This window comes from Sciurus carolinensis, unplaced genomic scaffold, assembly GCF_902686445.1.
Source record: "Sciurus carolinensis unplaced genomic scaffold, mSciCar1.2, whole genome shotgun sequence".
NCBI classification, from domain to species: domain Eukaryota; kingdom Metazoa; phylum Chordata; class Mammalia; order Rodentia; family Sciuridae; genus Sciurus; species Sciurus carolinensis.
In genome coordinates, this window is record NW_025920145.1 from 1125543 (window position 1) to 1139536 (window position 13994).

Genomic DNA, 13994 nt, shown 5'->3' on the forward strand with positions numbered 1-13994 from the left:
GACACCTCAGCATCAGGAGGCACAGGCCAATCCTCTCTCAGAGGAACCCCTCAGTGGCCACAGTCTGTGACCTCAACCAAGGACTGCCCCTGAGGAGCTCCCAGGTCCTTCATCACTCTCTCATAAAATGTCCTGTCCTCAAACTTGTTGGATGATCTGTAATCCACACTCTTCCACTACTGAGTGGGAGTGGTTGAGAGGGTTAAGGATAGGATATTTAATTCTAGGCAAAAGCACTGCATAGATTTTCATAAGAAGAAGAGATATTTGGTTCTTCTGTTATTTATTCAAAACATTTTAATTTATTTTTTTCACTGCAAAATAAATTTATTTGAAGATAAACTGTCTTATAAAAGGTCAGAGGCAACTTGAGATCCCAGATTCAGCTTATCTCATAGAAAGATTCAACTTCAAGTAGCACAATTTTATCTGCTTTTACTCCCTGAACACTCTTGAATTGTGAAATGTTTACATGACACACTGGACAGCCAACTCCAGCACCAAGGAATCCACAGCTTTCAGCTCAGTCTCATGAGGACCCAGTTTGGGCCACCGAAGTCTCTGGCTGTGACCACAAGCAGAGGTCCTGGCATCCCAGACCTGCCCTCCCTGGCACTTTCCAAAAGCACAAGAATAAAAACCAAGACTGGCCCACTGCTGAGCAAGGGGTGGAACTTCTGCTTGATGGTGTGCTGACGACACAGGGTGGACCTTCCTGGTGACCCCCTGGCTGGCCTGGACAACCAAGAGGTCTGAGCAGCAGTCTTACCAGGACATTACATGGCTGCCTGGCAGCTGGTGGGAGGAAGGAAGGAAGGAGAAAGGAGGTGCACAGTTGTGACAGATCAGGCCTCCTTTGGCAGGAGCTGTATGATAATCCTGGCAATGGCTTGAAGGGAGGGGAAGTCATTGTCTGGGCAGCAAGCAGCACCTGGTGGCTACTGACTTCACCCTGCACCAGCACCTGCTGGCAGGTGGGCACACACAGCAGTCCAGACCCACCTGCTGGGTGCTGGGCTGCCATGCACTCTTCTTATTCCCCTTGGACTTGGTGCCTGCTGGCTTCTCACAGCTGCAGAAGTGTGTGTGTGCAGACAGCAGCTCCTGCTGCTTGGCCATGTCAGGCAGCAGCACCAGCAGCTCACTGAAGATCTTCTGGAAGTTCTCCCAAAGCAGGTCCTGGTGGCTATTTTAGTACTGGGCTGCAGAGATCATTCCCTGTCTGAACTCCCCCAAGTGGCTCTTAAACTTGCTGAAGCAGGACTTGTTGCTCTGCACAAAGTCCTTGATAGACTGGATGAGCTGCAGGTTCCTCTCCCAAAAGTTCTCCGGGACCAAGTAGGCTCATGGTGTGGATGCCAGCATGGGTGCTTTTGTGGTGGTGGTCGTGGTGGTGGTATTGGTGGGGCTGGGAATGCAGGCTGGGTGGTGACTAGAGAGGAGGCTGTAGAAGCTGGTGTTTGGGGGTGTCTTGAGGACAGAAGGTGCCAGGCCCAGTGGGGTTGGGGGTGGTGTGCCCTTCAGGAGCACAACAGTGTTGAAGCCTGGGGGAGGAGGCATCCTGGGTGGGCAGGGGTCCCAGGGCTGGGAAGTCTTCCTGGGGAGTGGGGCAGAGAAGAGGCTCCAGAGGCCTTGGGAGCCCCAGGGTTTCTTTGGGGGTGCTCTGAGCCGGGGTCGGCCCTTCTGTGTGTCCATTGCTGATGACAGCTACTGGCCCTTCTGCACTACTCACAGGGGCTTCAGGGGCCTGCTCAGGCCAGGGCTTTGGAGTATGGTCAGAGGGCAGTGGTGGGGACAGTGTGGTACCAGGTTTCTCAGAGCCCACCTTCTTTTTCTTGCCAACCTTGGTGGAGGTCTGGGTGGAGGCTGGCCCCAGCAGAAAAGCAGTTGTCCCAGTGGGCATGCCCCACAACTCCTGGGCCCCAAGGCCACTTCCCTGCTCCTCCACAGGGGGCAGGTCACAGTTCCGTCCACCCCTGACCCCCTTTCCAGTCTTTCTGAAGGTCTGGCTGCTCCCACCAGCAGCCTGGGCCCCTGGAGTGGGTGGAGCCCCTTTCTTGCAGCAACTGCTGTTCTAGGCAGAGATGAGGCTTCCTAGGATGGTACTGGACTTGGATGCAGAGGACACCAGAGCAGGGAAGTCCTCCTAGAAGGTGTTTCTACCCCTGGTGGGACCAGGGTACACCAGCGCTAGCCCCACAAGACCAGGGGCTGCCACTGTGCAGCAGGAGGAAGTAGAAGCACAGAGACTGGGGAAATCTTCATCCTTGAATTTTGGAGTGGGTAGAAGGGTGCTTTGGGGAGTGAGCAGTGGACCCAGGCCCAGGCAGTCTTCCTGGCCTACAGGACCATTTGCTGAAACCTCCCTGGGGCCTGGGCCTTCACTCTGAGGCTGAGTTAGGCACCGGGGTCCATGGGGCTCATGGGCCCCAGCCCACGGCCTCTTCCTTCTTAGGCCTACCACCCTCCTCCTGGTTCTTGCTCCTGGGAGTCTCCTCTAGCTGTGTAGCCACTGATGCCCAGATGGCAGCAGCCAGTTCTCAGTCCTCTTCTTCCCTCTTGTACCTCCAGCTTCCTTGAAGGCTCTGCTGGGGTCCACGGCTGCTGGCCCAGCCCCATTGACCCTAGGGGTTGTGCCTGTCCACCTCTCATAGTCCTCACCACTGACAATCTCCTCACTCCGATGTGAGTGCCCTGGTGCAAAACTGAACTGCAGGTCAATCTGGTGGTTCTGGCGTACCTCAGCAAGGCTGAGGCTGTGGCAGGCAGTCCAGTGCACTATCTGGTCTATCTCAGTGCTGAAGGCATGGCTGAACTGCTCTGTGCTGCAGCGGCACTCCTCACACAGGAAGCACTTCTCCGGGAAGTGCTCACTCAGGTGTGTATAGCCTCTGTAGTAGTCCTGGCCCACATCTGAGTCACAGAAGTGACTTAAGTAGTAGTCTCAGTGCAAGTGATTCAGCTGCTCATCATTGTTCAGGTACCACTCATCACAGAACTTGCAGATCGGGTGTCCATGGTGTGATGTGTCTTCAGGATCCCCTTGCATGCTGTGCCGAGCCAGGTCCTTGCGCGAGTAGCACTTGCGCTCCTAGTTGAAGATCTTCAGGTGCTCCAGGCACAGCTTGCAGAGGAAAGCTCATGCTGCTTCTGCATGGGCTGCTCCAGGTCCCTGAAGAGGCCAAAGGGCAGCAACTGGGGGCACTGTGGGCACTCATGCTGCAACAGCTGCCTGTACAATGCAAACACCTTTCCATCTGCAAAGTCCATGTCATATTTCTCCTCGTGCTGTAGCTGCTGGATGGGGATTGTGGCAAAGGCAGGAAGCTTCTTCTCAAGACCGCCTAGCTCAGCTCCTCGCGGCACACAGTGCAGTAGCACTTCTAGCACAGCACCCTGCATCTTGGTGGAGCAGCCATAGCACACTGGATGGTCGCAGCGGCCCAGCGCCTTGGCCTCCAAATCTCCGCAGCACAGCACGCAACTCCTGCCGCCCCCCTTAGGCACCGCTGCCACCACAGCTTCCAGGGCCCTGCGCCAACTCTAGGCACCCGCTGTGGCCATGGCGGGGCTCCGGTCCCCTCCCCCATTTTAATTTCATGATGTGGTGAAAGATATGCTGTAAAATCTACATAAGTCTAGGTAGAAATCATTATTAGGAATGAAAGCAGAACACTGGACAGAAGGAATTTTGTTACATTAATATTAAAATAAATGAAAAATATATAATGTAATATTAAATTATATGTAAATTCCAGGAAAGATGCTGATAAAGGATATTTTAATGATGCCTGGTCATGATCACACACACCTGTAATCCCAAGTACTTAGGAGATTAAAGAGGGAGGATCACAAGTTTGAATTCAATCTGGGTGACTTAGCACAACCATGTCTCAAAACCAAAATTTAGAGCAAGGACCTGTGGTGTAGCTCAGTGATAGAATGCTTGATTAGCATGCATGAGGTTCTGGGTTCAATTCCAGGAACACTAAAAAAGTCAATGCCTAAAATTAAATTATGTCATTATTGAACAATTCTGTGAACACATTAGCAGCCATGAAATTATACCTTGTGTTTGTAAATTTCATTGTAATGGGAACTATATATTACATTCTATTTATGTTTTATCTATCAAAATGTAAAAATGCATTCTACTGTCATATACAACTAATTAGAGCAAATAAATTTAAAAATGAAAAAAAGTGACTATTTTCAGTTTTCAATGAGAATGGCTTTATTTAAACACATACTAATGGTGTCCATTAGGATTGTTAAAAGTACTGCCACAATGATTTGCACATCCCACTTCTCCTTACTGCCTGATGTATCTTTTTCTATTTTCCCAAGTCTGGAAAGCACTGAGCTGTTTCTGGGAGGATATGATCACAGGCATTTTATAGATGTGCAGTGTGTGAATAAGGCAGAACTTAGAGTTCGCTCCTTCCAGCTAAGCTGGAAACTCTGTGTCCTGCAGCCAGCAGCTGTCATGTAGGGGATTTTCCCATGGAGCATCATGCAAAGACTCTGTCCCAGTGCTAGCAACATGCCACCTAGTTTGTTTCCTAAGTCTTTCAAATTCCTGATTCTTTAATTTTAATGTCACACAAAAATGAAGAAAGAAAAAATTCTTTTTGTCCTCTCCATATGTAAAAATTATGAATAGCCAAGAAAACATTTAAAACAAACAAAAGCAATAAAACAAACTCAGTATGATTATCCTTCATATTACAAATACTCTTAGTGACCCAGATCAGAGTCCAGGCAACAGTTCTGGATGAGGAGGAATTGCCAGGAGCAGGTGGCAGTGGAGCTCCCTGCTGCTCTCTGTGACTTCTTAGAGCACCCCTCAAGTTCTCATCTAGACCTGCACTCACCCCCTGGTGGAACAGGTTTTTGCAATGGGTAAGGGAAGCTTCTGGAGACCTCCATGGGGTTCCTCAGGATTTTCTGAAAGAAATACAGTCAAGTATAGATGTGGGAAACAGCCCTTATTTTAGTAGACCCTGGCAGCTCCTTGTCCATCTAACTCTGAGCATGTTGTAGAGTGGTCATAATCCCTGCTAAGAGCTGGGGGACCCCTCAGACACAGAGAGAAAGGTGAGCCTAAAGAGTGATGCATAAGTCTCTAAGCTAAGCAAGAGAGGGCAAAGACACCCTGTAAAGACCCTCAGAAAGCACAGGTGTTGATATGCACAATACTGAACAATCACCACAAATAGGAATATGCAGATGACCAATGCCAAGGAAGTAGGCCAAGCCATGCAGAAGTGAATTATCCAGGAATGGACCTTAAATAGTTCAATAACTGATATATACATTAGGGCCTATTTGATTCCTTCTTACACACACACACACACACACACACACACTCACACACACACAATCCCTAATAGTATTATTGACTAAATGTCAAAATTTCATTGAATTATCATTTGAGTCTTAATGAAAAATTTCAGCAAGTTGATATAATTTCAATAAATTGATAAAAGTGGCATTTGCTTGTCTTCCTTCCTTCCTTCTTCCTTCCTTCCTTCCTTCCTTCCTTCCTTCCTTCCTTCCTTCTTTCCATTCTTCTATACATCCCTTCATCCCTTCCTTCCTTCCTTGGAGGTAAGTAATCTAGAAATCTTGGTGTATATAGGGGAAATAACCTGCATGCATGGAATGGATAATATTTTGTAGATCGATGAGAAATAAAGTTGAGGAAGAAACTGAAGCTGGAGGATGAATCACAACAAACCACGGTCAGATTAGATTAGATGATACTATATGGCAGGAACAAAGCCATTTGTATTTGATTGACAGCTTAGTTAATCTGCACTCTGTTGATGCACAGGTAATAATTGATGGACAGACACAGACTAATGAACAGGAGATGAATGGGTAGATTTGATATGAATCCAGTGGACTTAATGTTAGGATGGAAAGTTTCAGTTTGCAATAAACCTAACTGGTTTTGGAGAAGTGGAACATCGAGGTGTTTAAAAAACCAATATATAAAACACATATTTTCATGAATTTTATTTGCAAAAGTGACATAGGATATTATTTGGAAAGTTGTCTAAACTTAAGCACATTATGAGCTTTTCCCAAAGTTATTAATAGAGCACACTTGCATTTTTTTAATAACTACAAAATAACTCACTGTACTATTTTGTATGATCTCAAAAGAGATCTAAAGTAATGTTTCCCTCATTATTCTATTAGACACTCTTCAGAAGAGACAATGATCTTCCACTCTTCCACATATAATTTTTACTACACTTTCAAATATTTCCTTACATGGTGGCACCAGTCAGACTCTAATTGAAGTGGTACTGCACAGAGAGGCTCAGCCCAGACAGAGAAACACCAACTGTCTGTACCAGTGATGCCTTTTCAAGGGGCAGAAAGAGTTTCCTCTGCAAGGTTCATCTCATCTGAGAATCACAGAAGGTGACATCCAGGGTGGCAGCAGAGCATTCTCTGAGCTTTCCTTTGTCACTCTCCCAGGATGTGCAGTCATGGGCTTTCAGTGTTTCCAGGGCTCACTCAGATGATGCCAACAAATACTACTAAAGCCACACTAGTTGTTTGAATGTTGTTGAGGGTGACCCATTACTGACGGAATCTGATGAGTTCAAATGCGTGTCCCAACTCTCAGAACCTGTGATCTGATGGAGACATGTGCTTTCTACATTGTGACCACTATGCCAGGCTGAGACTCCATGACACTAGGTCATAGTGTAGCTAGTGTCTGGGATTTCCACAAGATCACAGAGTTCCTGACTCCTATTCCTGTGCATGGTGACTCTTGATCTCACACCCAGGGGACTTGTTCAGACCTCAGCATTGGGGCCCAAGTCTGGGTTCCCATCTTGGCTCCTCTATTTGGATCATGTGAGTGTGGACACATTCAACTCTTGGTCTCTTTTTCTGCACTCAAAGAGAAAAAATAGAAAATAAACTAGGACATAGGTTTGGGGAGACTGTGGAATGATCTAGTAGGTGAAAGGGATAAGTATCACTTCACAGGATTAGATCTGACAAGATAATAAGACTCATAGAGGCATTGTAGACCAGCATTACTAATTCTCAGATGCTTGTGTTGAAAGAAGCCTCTTTATCTTAATCCATACTCAGGTTAGAAGGAACCAGGTAAAAGATTCAAAGATGGTACACGTGTTATAAATTCATTCTGTGATACACTTTCTTCTAGTCTTCATTTTCTGGGCCATGTGTCGGTGTTTCTGATGGCCAAACTGGCCAGTACACAGAGGCACAGTTCATCATTTATAAGAGATGTGTGTTGAGTGCTGATGATATTCACCAAGGTGTGCAAGAGAGTCACAGCAAGACCCAGAGATCAGGCTAATTCCACATGGTACCTTCTTTTATGTAACTCACCATGGGGCTTCTAGGTTGAAGGATTTGAGATTTTAGGGATCAGGGTGACAATATTAACAAGTCCACTAAAATACATCATCAGCTTTGTATTTCTTAATCAGCTTCAAACATGAGTTCATAACTGCAGATTAGGTCCACTATCTTCTACACAGTTCCTGGGAATGACTAGAAACTGCAACCTGACTAGGAACATTGGGAGTGTTGTGGTTCAGATATGGGATGTCCCCCAGTACTCATATGTGAACTAACAGAAGAAGGTTGAGAAGTCAAATGATTGGGTTATGGAAGTTGTAAGCCAATCAGTGGAAAAATCCATGGCTATGGATTAAATGGATTGTGACTGTAGGCAGGTAAGGTGTGTCTGGAGGGCATGTGTTCCTGGGATGTTCACTTGGGGTTTATATTTTGTGTGTGGTGAGGCAAACTCTCTAGGCATCCTGGTGCCATGTTCTGACTGCTTTCCTCCATCATACTCTTCCACCATGATGTTCTGCCACTACTTGTGTGCAAAGCAATGCAACCAGCCATATAGAGACTTCTGAATCTGTGAGCCCCAGATAAATCTTCCTTCCTCTAAAATTTTCTTGTTGAGTCTTTTGGTCACAGCGATGAAAAAGTGATCTAAAACAGGAAGGTCTGCCAGGATGATTGTTTTGGGATTTCAAGCTGTGGAGGAGAGGAGGGATGGGCTCAGTTTATAAATTCCTATCATTTCAGTCATGCTCACCTGAACTGCATAGTCATTTTAGGGGATTTGGGGGAGAGGACTCATGATGGATGATAGAACACCTACTGAGAAAAGACAAGTTCCCTCCCTTTAAAAGGCCTGAGCCACGTGCAATGCCCTTCTCTTGAAAGATGGTTTTCTCCTGGCAAAAAGGAAATTGCCAAATTTGGGGAAACATACTCCAGGAAATGTGAAGATTACATGATTTTAGTCTATGAAATAAACTGACAGAAAAAGAACATACAGGTTTTGTTATATGCCCAAAGTATGGAATATGAGATCAAAGGTATCAAATGGGGAATGTGGATTGTCCAAACCTTTTTAAAAATATTTTATTTAGAGACAGGGTTTTGCTAAGTTGCATAGAGCCTCACCAAGTTTCTGAGGCTGGCTTTGAACTTGCAGTTCTCATGCCTCAGCCTCCACAGTTGCTGGGATTACATGTGTGTGCCACCACTCACAGCTGAAGTTATTTTTGATCTCTATATTTATATTAGGTTTGCTCCTCCCCAGCCCTCCATACCTCAGTATAATTACTAAGACCACATATTTATAAGTGTGAGATATGGAGGAAAAAGCAAATTGCAGAGATGTAAAATAGTAAATATAATGAGCATGCAGAGCAATCATTGTTAAGAACAGCAAGAACACTAGATAATGATGAGTATTCATGAAGAATTTTTACATTTATCGTTTTACTTGATCTTTAAAATCTTAGAAGGTGAAATGTATCTTCACTCAAATTTAATAGAATAGAAAATTGGACCTCAGAGACATCACATGATTGGCAGAAGTTCACAGAATTTTCACAATGTTCCTGAAATTGCCACCCAGGTCTTGCAGGTCAGTCTCTCCTTTCCTTCTTATTAATTGTGTCTCAACATCTTCTGGATTGCTGTCATCTGGAACATGGCATTTCCTCAGCCAGTCCAGTCAGATTGATAAAAAGGGAATTCTCCAGACAGACAGCTGCCACAAGGATGCTTCTGGTTTGCAGCAATGACATTGTGCCACTGGTCAAGAGAGGTCTTCTTTCCTAGTGATCTGAAGTCAACCCAACATAAAGTTCCCAGGCACTTGTTCATTTGACGGAAGACTCTGCCCATCACCCAACTACATTTCTGTACATTAGCAAATGTTGCTGTGCTTGATTCATCCACCATCATATGTGAGCCCTGGAACATTGTGGGAATCGTAGCTCAAGTCTTGCCAACTGACCAGGTTCTGCCACCCAAACCAAGGTGCCAATCAAAGAGATGAGCACTGGTGAAGGCAGGAAAGGGGCCTGAATTGGTATAGCTCTGCTGTGAATACAAGGGGATCTATCTCCTCAGCCCTGTCATCAGAGGAAGGGATTGACAAGAACTGCATAGGGAAGGGATGGAAGTGGGGTTGACAACAGGCATACACAGGTAACAGCGCTGGTCTAACAGTGGTCTAGTAGATGTTTTCCCAGTTGTTCTGCTTGAGCCTTGTCTATGATAAGAAAATTGCTATTTCCTGGGAACAGTTTCAACTCTCATGACAAAAAATGCATCTATGGAATTTGTTGTTCTGCAACCCATGAGTGCAGGACAGACTGACTCAGAGTAAAGGAGACAGAGTGCAGGGAGCAACATCCATCGAGTTTTTGTCATGCTTTTGTTCAAGCAAAGGGTGACAGAGTTTAGCAAGAGCAGCCTATAAGTTCTTTTTTGAAACAGAAGAAATCCTGAAATCACCATATAGAGGTGCCCAAAGGGCCTGTGGTATGTCCCCAGGTTTCATGACTGGATCTATCAATAATTTATGCTAAATGCTTTTCCCCAGATTCCAGGTTCTTAAAAGGAAATGGTATTCAATCATTTACCACCTCTAATTTTCCTATGAAAACCTATTTATGCATTTCTGCCTCATTTTGCTAATGATATCCAATGTGAAACCTAGTGAGGCAGAGAAGAAAAAAAATGCTCTTCATAATTTCTTTGGAAGGCAATAGAGGATAGAATCATAACTCCCACCACTAATATCTATGAAGAGTTTCCACATGACCAATAATCCTATAATTGCAGAGGAAGCCGGGTCATAATTATGGAAATTGCTAGTTAATGGGCACTTCTTTCCCAACTTCCTCTCATGTCCAAGGTAATGGTTATTTTCCCCATAAAACATATAAAACATAATAGCACTCTTTATATTTAAAAACTTAGGATTTGTCTTCCTGAAGAACTCAGGATTCACAATTTTCCAGAACCAAATTTAGATAAAGGAGGAAAGTTTTCAGTTGCTACTTAAAGGAAAGATACCTGGACCTTCAAGCCCCCTTATGAGTCTGGGTAGAGATTCCCCTGGAGGGTTTTTAATGCTCAGTCACTTTCAGATGGTGACATCCCTCAATGTTCCTTGAAATCTAACAATGGACAGTTTATAATGTCATTACAAAGACATCAAATATGTTCAGGGTATACAATATCAAGTGGACATCTGGGGATATTCTCTGCATGAGCTGGAACCAGAGAACTGGAATCAGAGAAGAACTGGAATTGGTGGAACAAAGAAAGGGCAAGGCATTTTTCCCAGGACCCTGGTGTCACCCTCGTGTACACATCCACAAGGTGCCAGGCCTCTGATGCGAGGGATCCTGAGGAGCACTTTGCAGAAGTGGCCTTGGAAATCATCACCAGCATGGCCTACATTATTCACGGTGCAACCTAGGTGCCCTGGGACACACATGCAGGTTCTCTATGTCATAGTCCATCCTTCATCACACAGCAGGCTCCTCCATGGCAGGATCTTACCCTCCCCAAAGCCCCAATCATATCCCTGTTCCTCAGCCTGTAGATGAGAGGACTTACAGGGGTATGAGGATGATGTAGAAGGCAGAGAAGATCTTATCTTAGAGTGGGATGTGGTAGGACAGGCAAAGTATATTTCTATACAAGGTGTTCCCATAGAATAAGGTCACCATCATCACATGATGAACAGGTGGTGAAGGATTTTCTCTTCCTCTCTGCAGATATTATATGATTGACCATGAGAAAGATCTGGGCATAAGTTCTGAACACCATGGAGAAAGGGATAAATAACATCATGAGACAGCAGATGTACATCACCATTACATAGGTGGCCTTGTCACCACAGGCCAGTCTCAGCATGGTGGGTACATTGCAGAAAAGATGGTTAACCTTGTGGGAGACTCAGAATGGGGGGCCCATGGTGGTGGGCATGAGGAGGAGACAGGAGCTGGCCAGGATGAAACAAAAATGCAGCAACTCATGAGCAGAGTAGTGCAGTGGGCTACATATGACCATGTAGCTTTTGTAGGCCATGAGTCCCAGCAGGAAGAACTTGAAACTCCACAAAACTAGGTAGTGAAAGTACTGGGCAGTATGGCAGAAAGCAGATGGTCCCCTTGCCCACCAGGTAGTCCACCAGCATCTTGGGGATAGTGGTAGAGATATAAAGCATGTTGATGAAGCACAGATAGCTAAGGAGGAAATACATAAGCATGTGCAGCTGGGGTCCAATAGATCAGGAATCCAGTCAATCACAGCCCCATTGGCTGTCATGGCCACAAAGAAGGTGATGGGGATGACAGTAAAGAGGAGGCCTGAGGTTCAGCTGTGAGGAAAGAGGCTCACCAAGTATAAAGTTGACAGAGAGGTCATGTTTAATCCATGGGCTTGTGTTTGATCTGGGAAACACAGATGCATGGGCTGATGAGAGTCACAGTGGTGTGGCAGACCATGTGAAAGTGTCTATGAAGCAAGCACTAGTAAGTTATGATTATTGTATGATTGACATCAGGCAGTTTTTGGTGAGCTGGATTTGCAGCAACTAGAAAGTTTGGTTCCAATGGAATGAGACAAGTGGACACTTGGCAAGTGCTGCTCAGAGTGAGAAAGTTTAGTTATTAAGGCAGAAGGCCAGGGTTCAAGAGAGGACTGGACATTGATTCAAAATAGCCAAACAGTTTAGTCAGACATTTGATCAAATTGGGAATTTTCAACACAATTTGAAAACTGAAATGCCTCAGCTACAAATAACCAGTAAGTTTTCTAGACACAACTAGAAACTACAGTGAGTGTCAGTGGACAGAATGACCTCATCTATCTAACCCTTGACCATGGTTGTTAGCTCCTCCTTCACTCACTCATCATGTTACATTCACGCTCACTGCAAACCTGCATTTATGAGACACTGCTGGCAATAGTGTAGTGAGTAGTAGAGAATGTTCCACACCTTAGATTTTTATTATTGGAGAAATAGAGCAGGAAATAACCAGGGGATGTGCTTTCCAGAGCACAAGTGAGGGCTGTGGGTACAGCTGTGTTTGGACAGTGCAGGTTTACATAAAATGGCCATGAGGGGGATCAGGATGGTGCTCTAAAGAGTAAGTGGTGAATTTGATGGCCAGAGCTTAATGGTGCCAGGATGGCAGGGGCACAAATGTGAAGGACATGAGGGATGGTGAGGTGCCAGGGTTGCTCTTCTAGGCAGGGCATGGAGATCAGAACTGCTTTTAAAAGTACTGTGAGCAGAAGTAAGTTGCAGCTCAAAAGTTATAACTATCTGTTTAACCTTTATTATATGTTCATTCTGCTCTTTAAAAAAAAAGTGTCCCTTTTGTACATTTGAGCCCATTATGTTTTTACCAGTCTTACGTAATTGTGTTTCTTACAGGTTTGCAAGAGGAAAACCCACATCTGGGGAAGACAGGGTAATCCAGGCTGTTCCTTCCGACCTGGGACTTTTCTTCCCACACCTTTTCTCACTTGCAAGACTCCTGTATTTTTACTCACAAACTTTAGAGATGGTGGCTGGTGTAAATCTCTGAAGGACCTTGTAGAACAGAGGGCACAAGGAAACCTCACAGAGTCTCAGAAAGCGAATGGACATTCAGGATGTGTGTGGTTCATTCTCATCTCAAAAACATAATAAAATAAGAAAATACTTTAAAAAACTCCCACAGACTGGGTAAAGATGATTTGGAGGCGACCCCATAGATCACAGGCAACTAAAGGACCCCAGCACTGCAAATGGCAAGCAGGCATGTGGAAAATTTGCAGCTCCAGGAAAAGCTCCAGAAAACATAGACCAAACCATCACACAGTGCTGCCTTGCCCATTAGAACAGCTTAAACCAAAAACAAGAACTGGTGAGGATGCAGAGAATGGGGCCCTTTGTACATGGTGCATGGAAAATAAATCAGGACAGCTGTGATGGCCAACGGTGTTGAAGTTTTTCAGAAAGTTGAAACTGAAGCTGCTGTGGACCCAGCAATGCCAATGTGAGGCATGCACCCAATGAATGACCAGCATGCTGAGGAGAGGTCATACTTCCCAGGTACTGCAGTGCCATCAGACACTGTCCAACAGAGGATCAGAAAGCAACCTAACAGCAAAGAGCAAATGGATGGGCTCAGAAACTGTGGGAACATAAAAAGAAGGAAAATTATTTATCCATACAAACCTACTGGCCCCACCATCTGTGGCAATCTGGATGAACCTATAGGACACCATGCTGAACAACACAAGTCAGGTTAATGGGAACACTGCCCTGTGAAATCATGGGCAAACCCAAGTTTGACCTCCCAGGAATGGGAATGGTGGTACTCAGAGGCAGGACTGCAGTGGTCAGCAGATACCAAGTCACAGCCACATGCTAGAGTGGCTGAATTGCTGTCCAGAGGGTGATGGCTGACCACATATACAATGCATTTCATAACAGTGGAAGGGAATTTGGTTGCTCTAACATAGAGAAAGGAAAAATGCTTGGTGAGATGGATGTGGGAATTTCTCTGATTTTATTGTTACAGGGCACACATGTACCAATCCTTTCCACTGTACCCAGGTCATATTGAAATTAACAAGTTATTTAAAATACAACATAAAATATTAGA

General features: G+C 45.1%; 1 pseudogene; it reads right to left on the reverse strand.

Moving 5' to 3' along the window:
- Positions 1 to 845: 845 nt before the first annotated feature.
- LOC124974368 (E3 ubiquitin-protein ligase ZNF598-like) lies at positions 846 to 3564 on the reverse strand (annotated as a pseudogene).
- Positions 3565 to 13994: the final 10430 nt, after the last annotated feature.